Source organism: Mus musculus, chromosome 2 (genome assembly GCF_000001635.26).
Source record: "Mus musculus strain C57BL/6J chromosome 2, GRCm38.p6 C57BL/6J".
Taxonomy (NCBI): domain Eukaryota; kingdom Metazoa; phylum Chordata; class Mammalia; order Rodentia; family Muridae; genus Mus; species Mus musculus.
In genome coordinates this window covers 25,146,783-25,158,787 of record NC_000068.7, presented here as the reverse complement: position 1 = coordinate 25,158,787, position 12,005 = coordinate 25,146,783, and positions in this window count along the sequence as shown.

Genomic DNA, 12,005 nt, shown 5'->3' with positions numbered 1-12,005 from the left:
CTCTCTCTCTCACACACACACACATCATATGCATACATGCACACACACTGACACATGTACACACAGTCTCTCTCTCTCTCTCACACACACACACACACATCATATGCATACATGCACACACACTGACACATGTACACACAGTCTCTCTCTCTCACACACACACACGCACACACACTGACACATGTACACACAGTTTCTCTCTCTCTCTCTCTCTCTCTCTCTCTCTCTCTCTCTCACACACACACACACACACACACAGTGCAGATTGCAACTTGCAGATTGAACATCTGATCCAGCAGTGACATCCAGAATATAAAAGGAACTTCAACAGTGAAAGAAGAAAGTGCCCAATTTAAAAAGGACAAAGGGCCTAAGAGGATATTTGCCCAAGGAAGACATACAAATGGCCACATAAACAAAAATACACTCAACATCATGTGGTGGCCTATACCTGCATTGCCAGCTTTGGGAAGCTGAGGTAAGAGGATTGATATGAGTTGGAGACCAGTCTGGGCTGCAAAATAAACAAAGACAGTGTTTAAGAACCAGGGAACAGGGCTAGAGAGATGGCTCAGCGGTTAAAAGCACTGACTGCTCTTCCAGAGGTCTTGAGTTCAATTCCCAGCAACCACATGGTGGCTCACAACCATCTGTAATGGGATCTGATGCCCTCTTCTGGTGTGGCTGAAGGCAGCTACAGTGTACTCACATATATCAAACAAACAAACAAACCAGGGAACAGGCAGTGGGGTCACTGGACGAAGTATGATCATTCTTCAAGAAGGTAAACACAGAATTGTGGGACCTACCTATTAAAGGGTCCCAGTGTGTGCCCCAGGGAATCAAAAGCAGACATGTGTACAACTCTTATTAACAGCAGCAGTACCCACAGTAGCCATAAGAGGGAGCTGACACAAGTGTTCATCAACAGCAATAAACACAGAAAATGGCCTAAATATGCCAAGGAAGGAGGTCTTGTCATATGACAGGATGTGGACGAATCCTGGAAATGTGCTGTATACAATTATAATCTCCCCACATCCACAGGCCCTGCATTGTAGGTTCAACCAAATACATACTGAAAGTGCTCTTTAAAAATTTCAGAGGGCTGCAGAAATCAAAACAGGTGCATCAAGCCCTCTGATGAATATTGTGTGGGCTCTACCCATATCTACTGAGCTGCATAGTTGTGGTCATCTATGTGTACCACCATGATTTCCTAATAACATAGTATAGTGTTTCTGCTCTGTAAGTCATCTAGAGATACGATGTGTCAGACTACCATTTATACAAGGGTCTCTAGTGACTGCAGATTATGGCATCTGCAAGGAGTCTTGGGACCAATACATACAAGGGCAAATACAACATGGCTTCACTTATGCAAGATCCTTGGATAGCAGAATCCATAGCACTGAGCAGCACAACTTCTCACTGGCTACTTTGTTTCTGTCTAAGATGATGGAGTAGTGAACTGTGTTGGTTGTTTCATGCCATTGAATCAGATACCTACAAGTGGTTAGAATGGGAGTCTTTATTATTATTTATTTTTTTATTTACTATGTATACAGAGTTCTACCTGCATGTATGCCTGCAGCCAGAAGAGGGCACCAGATGTCATTATAGATGGTTGTGAGACACCATATGGTTTCTGGGAATTGAACTTAGGACCTTTCAAAGAGCAGACAATGCTGTTAACCTCTGAGCTATCTCTCCAGCCCCCAAATCTCGATGATGATGATGATGTCGACCTTTTGAAACAGGGTCTCATCTATGTAGCTTTGGCCACCCTGGAACTCTTTATGTAGACCAGGCTGGCCTCCAACTCATAGAGATCCACTTGCCTCTGTCCCTGGAGTGCTGGGACAAACAGTGTGTGCCACCATGCCTGGCTGGAAACTTTATGGATGTATATTTTGCCAGGAAAATAAACAGATACTCTGTGGTATTAGAAATACATATCCTAGCTGGGCAGTGGTGGCGCACGCCTTTAATGCCAGCACTCGGGAGGCAGAGGCAGGAGGATTTCTGAGTTCGAGGCCAGCCTGGTCTACAGAGTGAGCTTCAGGACAGCCAGGGCTACACAGAGAAACCTTGTCTCAAAAAAACAAAAGAAAAAAAAAAAAAGAAATACATATTCTAGGCATGGTGGCACACACCTTTAGTCCTAGCACTCTTGAGGCAGAGGAAGGCAGATCTCTGTGAGCTCAAAGCCAGCCTGGTCTACAGAGTGAGACCCTATCTCAAAAATGAAAAATACACTTATATGATGAATTAAAAACAAAAATGAAAACAAACTTGGACCAAGGGCATGGCTCGGTAAGTAATGGCACCTGGTGCCACAGCTGGAGACCTTTGCTCTGTGTCTGGGACACACAGGTGGAAGAGACCTTTGCTCTGTGTCCGGGACATACAGGTGGAAGAGACCTTTGCTCTGTGTCTGGGACACACAGGTGGAAGGAGAGAACTGATTTATTCAGGTTGTTCTACAGTTTCCACCTGGTCATCAGGGCACATGCACACAAAAGAAACAAAAATATAAAAATATAAAAACAAAAACTCTACAGCTTCTGCCAGCCTGCCCACAGAGGTGGCGACACCTTGATCTGAAGGGCAAATGAAGGCAGGAACAGAGGGTCTTTTCAAGGCGCTGTGTATATAGTCTTCTAGGACAGCAAGCAGAGACTGAGGGAAAGTCAGCCTAGTTCAAGCAGGAGACACAGGAAGACATTTGCTGCTTAGAGGACAGCAGTGCAGTCCCCAGAGAACCACTAGCTCTAAATGACACCAAATGCATAAAATTAGGTATGGTGATGTCTGATTTGTAGATGTCACACACACACACACACACACACACACACACACACACACACACACACAATCAGAGCATTTAAATGCTAGAAAATAACATCAGTTAAGTTGAAAGCTGAATCGTGCTATAGTTGAAAGTACTGACTTTATTTTAATTCTTTGAAATGGGTCTCACTATGTGAACCAGGCAAGCCATGAACTCACAGATCTGCCTGACTCGGCCTCCCAGTGCTGTGATCAAAGGTGTGTGCCACACCGGGCCTTATTTTAAGTTTTTGAGACAGGGTCTCGGGCAGCCCAAGGTAACCTCCAGTATGTAGAGGGTGATCTTGAATTTATGATCATCTTGCCTCCTACTCCTAAATGCTGGGATTACAGGCTTGTAGCCCCATGCCTGGTTTATGCACTGTTGGTGATTAAACCCAGGGCCTCATGCATGCTAGGCAAGCCCTCTAACAAGTGAGCCATGTCTGCAGCCAGACTTTAAATATAGTTCAAGTAAACCAGAGCATTTCTGGTGTAGTTCCCAAAGAACAGAAACACAATTTATGAATTGCAGACTAACAGGGAAATCAGAATTAGTGTAAAAGCTAAACGACTATCATGAAGAAGGAAAGGAGAACAGAAAATATTATAATCGCTCTTAGCCATAAGGGTGAAAAGTAATCAAAAGGCATGAATTGAAGGCTGGGTGTGGTAGTACACTCTTCTATCCTAGCAGAGGCAGGCTGTGAGTTTGAACTCTTGAGTTTGAGGCCAACGTGGTCTACATAGTGAATTCTAGGCCATCCAAGGCTACATAGTGAGACCTCGTCTCAAAAACAAACAAATAAACAAATAAAAGAGCATAAATTGAGACACAAATTCCAATTTCCATCAGTTATTGTAATAAGTAGAGCTTTTAAACTAATCTGTTGAAAAGAAACTACTGTCAAGACTTGAAATTAAAAAAGTAAAAAGCCGGGCGTGGTGGCACGCGTCTTTAATCCCAGCACTCGGGAGGCAGAGGCAGGCAGATTTCTGAGTTTGAGGCCAGCCTGGTCTACAAAGTGAGCTCCAGGACAGCCAGGGCTATACAGAGAAACCCTGTCTCAAAAACCCAAAAAAAAAAAAAAAAAAAAAAACCCAAAAAAAAAAAAAAAAGTGAAGCCTTAGGGCAGGTGGCACACACTTGTAATCCCAGTGCTGGGAGGCAGAGGAACAGATAAATCTCTGTGAGTTCAAGGCCAGCCTGGTCTACAGAGCAAGTTCCAGGACAGCTAGGGCTACACAGAGAAACCCTGACTCAAAACACAAACAAACAAGAAGCCTTTCTTGAAAGGGCAGCTATGATGGACAGTCACAAATGATTAGAGCCTGAACTGTAATGAAAGATGATACGTCATAGCTGCTGGTGTGCTGTGAAGACAGGGTTTCAGGGAAACTGGTGAGTGCCAATCACAAAGTGAGGGAGGCTTACCACTGAAGCCTTAGGTGTTCTGTTTGGGCCAACCCCCAAGAAAGCAGAGTGAGGAGACCATAAAGGCAAGAACAGAAATGAACAGGACAGGGACTGGGCTGGCAGTCAGTGATGGAGCACTTTTGTTTGAGCCTTAGCCTTAGGTTTGGTTTGAAATTCTGACAGAAAAAAACTAACAGAGTATAGGCCATCTCTTATGATGTGGTTTTTGTTTTGGTTTGTTTTGGTTTGGTTTTTAATATAGAATAGAGTTTATCCAGAGCATGGGGAGGGGAGTTAAGAGGGTAGCAGAGGCAGAGAAAGGCAGAGAGGAGAGAGGAGAGAAATGGGGACCGGCCATGGCCACGTGGCGGGGGGTGGGGGCGAAGGGAATTGGGAATAAGGGGGCAAGAGGCAAGAAAGAGGGTAAGAAGAACCTGTTAAGACGTTTAATTGAAACACTAGCGGATTCTGTTCCATCTTTGCACTGTGGCATACCTGCTGATTTTCTTAACTGTTCTTGTGTAATCAACGCGCTCACCTGCTTTTCTTTTTGTAAACATTTTGTGTTATAGGCTGCATTCTTGCCTTACTGTATAGGAAAAGGAAGAAGGCTGGGTTTAATATTGCACATTTTAAGCTTTTATACCTTTATCTTGGAATGGTCAACTTCTGGACCAGAGAGCCAGAACCACAGGTCTGCTGTTAAGGGATTTTAAATTGTGCGTTTTCAACACTACAGTGAGATAATTTAGTATTATCCTTTGTGTTCATAGTACGGGGGGCTATCTTATGTCATGTTGGCATAAATTATTTTGTAAAAGGGAAGGTGTTTCTAAATGTGTATGCTGACATCATGTAAGTTACTACTTTGCACTGGGTGGTCTGGCCACGGAAAGAACGCCTTGCAAGAGAAACAGATCTCTAGGCAGCATCTGCTTCACTCAGTTCTTCCCTTCTCTTGGTTGGTTTCTAGCTGAGTTTAAAGTGGCTGGGAATTGAGAGGTCATTGGAAGTACGTAGGTAAGCCCCAGCACATTACATAAAATGCTCTCTGCTCAATGCTGTGTTAAAATACACATTTTAAATCTCTCTTTACCAGACACTAATGTAAAAGTACATCTTCTGGATTATAAACATGTGGTAGTTCCAGAGTTTTGAATAGTCAATGTTAAATAAAAGCCAAAACTGGAATGTGCAGAAAATAGGGGGAAAAAAAAAAGCCGGGCAGTGGTGCGCCACACCTTTAATCCCCAGCACTCGGAAGGCAGAGGCAGGTGGATTTCTGAGTTCGAGGCCAGTCTGGTCTACAAAGTGAGTTCCAGGACAGCCAGAGCTATACAGAGAAACCCTGTCTCAAACAAACAAACAAACAAACAAGGTGTTTAAATGATCCTTCTTTGGATTAAAAAAAAAAAGAGGAGAGGTAAGCAAGAGCAAGAACGAGAAAAGAGGACCCGTGAAGTGCTACAGATCCTGAAGCAGGGCCAACAAGCTCAGTGACCCTGTCCCTCTGGGTGTGACATGACTGACATCTTCCAGGAAGATTATAAATTGACAACAGTGACTCGCAAGGGGCAGAGAGCTGAGTACCTGTTACTCGACACCAACACCAAGCCCAGAGCATTTGCCATCGCCAGGCCTCCAAAAAATATTTTTTCCTAATCAGGAGTGAAGAGACAGCACCGTCAGCCCTGCTGAGATCTTCACCAATGTTGCGAGATAAGAAAAACAGTAGAAGATAGGACTGGACAAAAAGGAAAAAGCCTAACTTTGTAGATAATACCTCTTCATGGAGGTACTCCAATGAGCTAGGGAACTTTCCCTGAAGCCAGTGGGCATGAGTGGGTCACAGAGGAGATAGCCACAGCTCTGCAATGAGCAGAAAACAAGAACAGTGGAGTGCATGTAAAAGCACTGGAAAATAAAGTTCTTGGGAGAAAAATCTCAACAAATGGAACACAGTCTTTCAGAGATTACTAAATGTGTTTGGATGGCATCAGAGTAGAGACTGAAAATACTCAGTTCATGAGAACATTGCTTCTCCCGGAGGTGACTTCCAGAGCCACTTTGTACAGTCTCAACAGCTGTCCCCAGCTTTAGGGAGAGTGTGTTCTCTGCCCAAACCTGTGTGTCGCCAAGATGAGGGACTCACACTGTCAACTTGTGCCCGTGGCTCTCACAGACAATCGTTGAAGGCCCTCAGGCTAACCTTTGGGTTCATGTGTGGTCAGGAAGACACTGAAATGTCACAATTGACAAACAAAGTCAAAAACAAGGAAAGACACAACAACATGCAGTAAAATAAAACCAGCATGCCTGGGAACACAGTTTACTAATGCCAACTATGAACTTAATTTCTGTTCTACACTAGCCAGGAATGGCTGTAAGTGACAAAGGACTTTCCTCTCTCTCTTTTAAAATTGAGCCCTGTCATCCCCTGATGAGGACCAAGACTAGAGGCACTAGAGACAAGCATACTGTCACAGCACTTAAGAGAAATTACTCTGAAGGCCTGGGATGTAGCTCAGTGTTTGCAAGCAGGTATGAGACCCTGGGTTTGATTCCCAGCACTACAAAAAGGAAAAGTTACTTTTGGTTTGTTTATTGAGACAGGTCTCATGTAGACCAGGCTGGCCTTGAACTTCATATTTACCTAGTGCTGACCCTGAGCTCCTGATCTTGTCTCTAAACTCCCCAGAGCTAAGATTACAGACATGTGCTAAAATGCCCAGCTGGAAAATTTTGAGACAGAGTCTCAGGTCACAGACTGGTTTCAGATTCACATTTATTTGTCACCATGCTTGGCTGAGGTAAGGTAACTTCAAGGCCAGTTCCTTCATGTGGAGTTAGGGCTAGGATGGCACACTCAAGATCTAAGCTTGTCATTCCCACGAGAGCGTCTGCAGGAGCAGGTACTTAAACATCCAAGGCTGCTTCTTTGATACCCACTGGGTGGGGTTTTTCCTTTCCCTTTGTTTTTCTTTTTTTTTTTTTTTTTTTTTTTTTTTTTCCTTTCAGACAGGGTCTCACTGTGTAGCTCAAGCTGGCTTGGAATTTTCTCTGTAGACCACGCTGGCCTGAAACCCATGGGGACCCATCTGCTTCTGCCTCCAAAGTGCTGGGATTAAAGCCGTGCACCACCATGTCCTGCACCCACTGGAGATTATTGATCAACCAAGTTTGATCAATGTACACCTCACCACATGTATTAGTCAGGGTTCTCTAGAGTCACAGAACTTATGGGTAGTCTCTAATAAGGAACCTGTTGATGACTTACAGTCTGCAGTCCAACTCCCAACAAGGTCAGCAGCAGCTGTGAATGGAAGTCCAAGGATCGAGCAGTTGCTCAGTCCCACAAGGCAAGCAGGAAAAGGAGAGAGTAAATCTTTCTTCTTCCAATGTCCTTATGAAGGTCTCCAGCAGAAGGTGTACCCAGATTAAAGGTGTGTGCCACCACACCTTTAACCCCAGATGACCTTGAACTCAGAGATCTCCCTTTCTTAATCTGGAATTCATAGCCACTATGTCTCAAGATCTCCATGCCAAGATCCAGGTCAGAAAACTTCTATCTCCCAGCCTTCAGATTAGGATCACTGGTGAGCCTTCCAATTCTGGATTGTAGTTCATTCCAGATATAGTCAAGTTGACAACCAGGAATAGCAACTACACCACACTACACCATAGCCCGCTAGCCTCTCTGCCTCTGGAAAAGGCTCTTATTGCTTTGACGCCTGATTTTGGCAGAAAGCTACATATGACGTCTACGCTCCCAAAGATCTATTAGCTGGAAGCTTGGTCCCTAATGTGGCAATGCTAAAGTTCTGGGCTTGAGAGGAGAGCCTGCTGGAGGCAGTCAGATGTGAGAGAACCAGCTACGGAAGGGACTGGTGTAGTTCCCATGGAACCCATTAGCTTCTTCAAGAGCAGGTTACTGGGGAAGAGCGGGCTGCCCTGGAGTTTTTGCCATGTGATCATTTCTTGTGCTCACCAAGAAATGTGCTTGGCTTGGTATTGCACGAGGCCTTCATCGGAGCAAACACGAGGCCTTTGACTGTCCAGAGCGGGGACAGGTACATGGAGTGATACTTGGAGGAGGAACCTGGGAGTAAGGAACATGGGTGCCCACCGAGGCAAGGTCAACAGGCAAGAAGAAAGAGGCTCCTCAGCTGTCTTCTAGGTCATCCCTGGGACATAGGGACTGTGCTGCTGAGAAGCTGACCTTGGGCCCTGGGCTACAGAGCTAAGGGGTGAGCTAGAGTACTGCCCAGAAGTTTGTTATAGCAGCCCAGGCCCAGCACTGTGATGTCTGCTATGGTTGTTGTTCACAGGCCATCAGTGACAGCCCCCTCTGCGTCTTCTGGATTTCAGGTGGAAAGCCTCTCCCTGGTCAGTGGTTCCCCACTGGTACTTCATTCGCAGCCCCTTACTGTGGATGATCTGTGGACGAGCAGGAGGTGTAGTGCTGGCTGCAGGCATATATCGTAATGACCCAGGACCCCTCTCAACACTCACTTCAGCTGCCCTGTGGTGCACCTTACTGTTGTCCAGCAAACAGATCTACGTTTGCATCAAGACAGCAAGGCTCTGTGCAAGTCCCTAGAGCATGCTGTCACATATTACATGGAAGGCCCTGGCAGGGACCTTGGACATAGCAACTTCCCTGGTGGCCACAGGCATCTGCAAAAAGTCCCAGCCATGAGTCACCTGTGTAGTGAAAGGTCAGCTCTGTTTACATAAGAGTGTCACCAGCTTTATGAACTCCAGAATTCAGAAACACAGGCCAAACAAACAATGCTCCACAGAGGACCTTGGGTAGGTGCACAGAGTGGGAAGTAATGGAGGGGAGGGAGAAATTCAACGGCTGCCTTCAGGAAAGACCTACCATGATCTAGGGTAAAAGCTGCTGCCTCATGTCTGTGTGTCCCAGGCTTAGACTCTGACTCCTTTCCCCAAGAGTCCTGAGTAAGGAGCCTCAAGTACCTGCCTTCCTGGGGAGGGTTGCGGCCACCTGTGGTGTGGGATCCTGTGATGCTGGTCTCTCCCTGTGTCTCCTGCCCAGGTCCCATGAGTGGCAGAAGTGGTCAGGCTTTCTGCACAGGGCTGGGTGCACCTTCACTGAGCAGGAGGCATCTGCAGCCAAGTGGGCAGAGACAGCTTTAGTTGCAGCGTATGGAGAGGTGCCTTAGTTAAGGTCACTATTGCTCTGATGAAGCACCATGACCAAAGCGACTTGGGGAGGAAAGGCTTATCTGGCTCACACTACAGCAGTGTCATCACCATCAGAGGAAACCAGGATAGGAACTCAAACAGGGCAGGAACCTGGAGGCAGGAGTGGATGTAGAGGCCATGGAGAGGTGCTGCTTATTGGCTCGCTCAGCTTCTTTTTTATAGAACTCCTGACCTCAGGGGTGTCACCCCTATCAATCGCTAATTAAGAAAATGTTCTACAGGCTTGCCTACAGCCTAGTCTTATGGAATCATTTCTCAATTGGGACTCCCTCTTCTCAGATGACTCTAGTCTGTGTCAAGTTGACATACAACTAGCCTGTGAAGAAGGTAAGGAGGGGTGTGTGTGCGTGTGTGTGCGTGTGTGTGGTTACAGCCCTGCTCCGCCATACTACACCCGTATAGACAAGCTCCTCCTCACAAGTGGAGAGCTGCTGTGCTTTGCTCAAGGGCTTGCCCCGTTCTTGTTATACCAGGAGGTTCAGGCCTCATGGCTCTCCAGTCTCCATTATCCACAGACAATGTTGTGCCCCATCTGTCAAAGAAACCCTGTTGGGGTAAGACACTGGCCCTGAAGGATGATGGCTTGCCACACCAGCCTGTGTCATCCTATTCCTGTGCCAGTGAACCCCCTATCTCCTTCACCCTGCCATTGCAGAAGGAGGTGCCGGGGACACTGAGGATGGCTGTGTGTAAGCCACAGGCTGCAGCCACCAGTCACCAGCTTCCTAGGCCCTTCAGGGAAGATACCTGGCCTACTAGGGCTCCTGTTCAGAGCACACAGCCAAGAGAGTGCCTCACATCAGGAGGGTTGAGGGTGTTGTGCAGGCAGCAGGGACCTCTTCCTTAAATTCTGTGGATTTTGCCCTGCCCCTTGGGGGGCCAACTTGATGGTAATCCAGCCAAGGAAGAAGGGTCAAACAGATCATCCTACAGAGCCCACTTGGCCAGTTGCTTTCTGGGACACTTGGCAGCAAGGAGACGGTTTCAGGGTTAGGCAAGCATGGATGCTTTCCTACTTGTGCACCAGCAGCGGGTCTACACTGCCCGGGTCTGCTGTTCTGTGCCGGCCAGGGCAGGGCTGACATTGCCCAGTCTCTTCAGATCTGCCTGAGGGAATCTGGCATTCAGATGAGCTTGCCTGGTGCTTCCTAAGTGCATGTGGAGCGGAAGGGTGTGGTGTAGAGGTGTGAGCTGGGCAGGGTGTGGTGTAGAGGTGTGAGCTGGGCAGGGTGTGGTGTAGAGGTGTGAGCTGGGCAGGGTGTGGTGTAGAGGTGTGAGCTGGGCAGGGTCTGAGGAGCTGCTCTCACCTAGTTTGGTGATACAGTAGTCTGAGAGAAGCTGTAGCCTAGAGAAAGCCTGTGTTCTGCCCTCCAGGTCGGAGAGAGTTCAGGCACACCCAACAGAACACATTGGCTGCTTACAGAAAGGATGCATAAGGCTGGCCCAGCACAGCAAATGGAGATCCCTTCCACTCCAGTCCACACCAATCCTGTCGGGCTATAATGGAGAGAGAATGGCAGACATTATGGCCAGGGGTAGCACTGATCAGCAAGGACTATGACCCAGAGCAGCCAGAGGGATCAAGGCCCTGGAAGAGGCAGCCTTCCTAGCTGTGTGGCCAGAATGTAGGAGGTGCTTGTCTGTCTGTCCATAGGCATCTCAGGCCCCAGCAGGGGAGCAAGGAGGCGTTGGGCACTGTGATGACTGATACAGTCACCTTCTCGCGATCATGCATCACTAGGGTACAAACCTCTAGGCATGTCTATGAGATAGTTTTTAGACTAGGCTAACTGCAATGGGAGACTCATCCTGACTGTGTGTGGCATCGCCCCATGAGCAGAGGTCCTGGACTGAGGGAAAAAAGAGTGAGCCTGAGCACCAGCGCCCACCTCTCTGCTTCCTGATTGTGGATGCGTTGGCCGTTCTCCCCATACTCTGCCTGTCATGTCTTTGCTGGCATAATGAACTGTACCCTCTGTCTGTGAGCTAAAATGAGCCTTTCTCTCCTTAAGTTGCACTTGTCAGGTATTTGGTCCCATCAATAAAAAGACTAATACAGGCACCTTTTGCAGTCTGTCATAATGGTTTATAAGCACTGGTACTCAAGAAGTCCAGGTGCCTTGTCAGCCTCAGAGGGTCTCTATTATTGTCATAGGGAACATGTCACCCTCACAGGGGGTCTGGAGGTAGAGGTCAGAGAGTGAGGTATGCTGTGCATGGTATAGAGGTCTGGCCTGGTCTACAAATACCACCCGCTAAGACAGAGTTGCTAGTGGGTAGCATGTCCACAGTCCTAACCAAGGTACCCATCTGTAGCAGTGTAGCCTGACGCTTGGCCACGCCCTCCCAGGGGGCCAGGAAGTAGATGCTAGATGGGCAGCTGCTAGTAACCCTTCTTCATATTCTGCAGCTTCTTCAGGTTTGAATCAGTTTGGGTTACCCTAAAAGGAGCAGGACTGGGGACATTCTTGTCCTGTACCTTAACATGTGTCATGTCTCCCACGTGTCCTGGGACAGTGGCATGCTT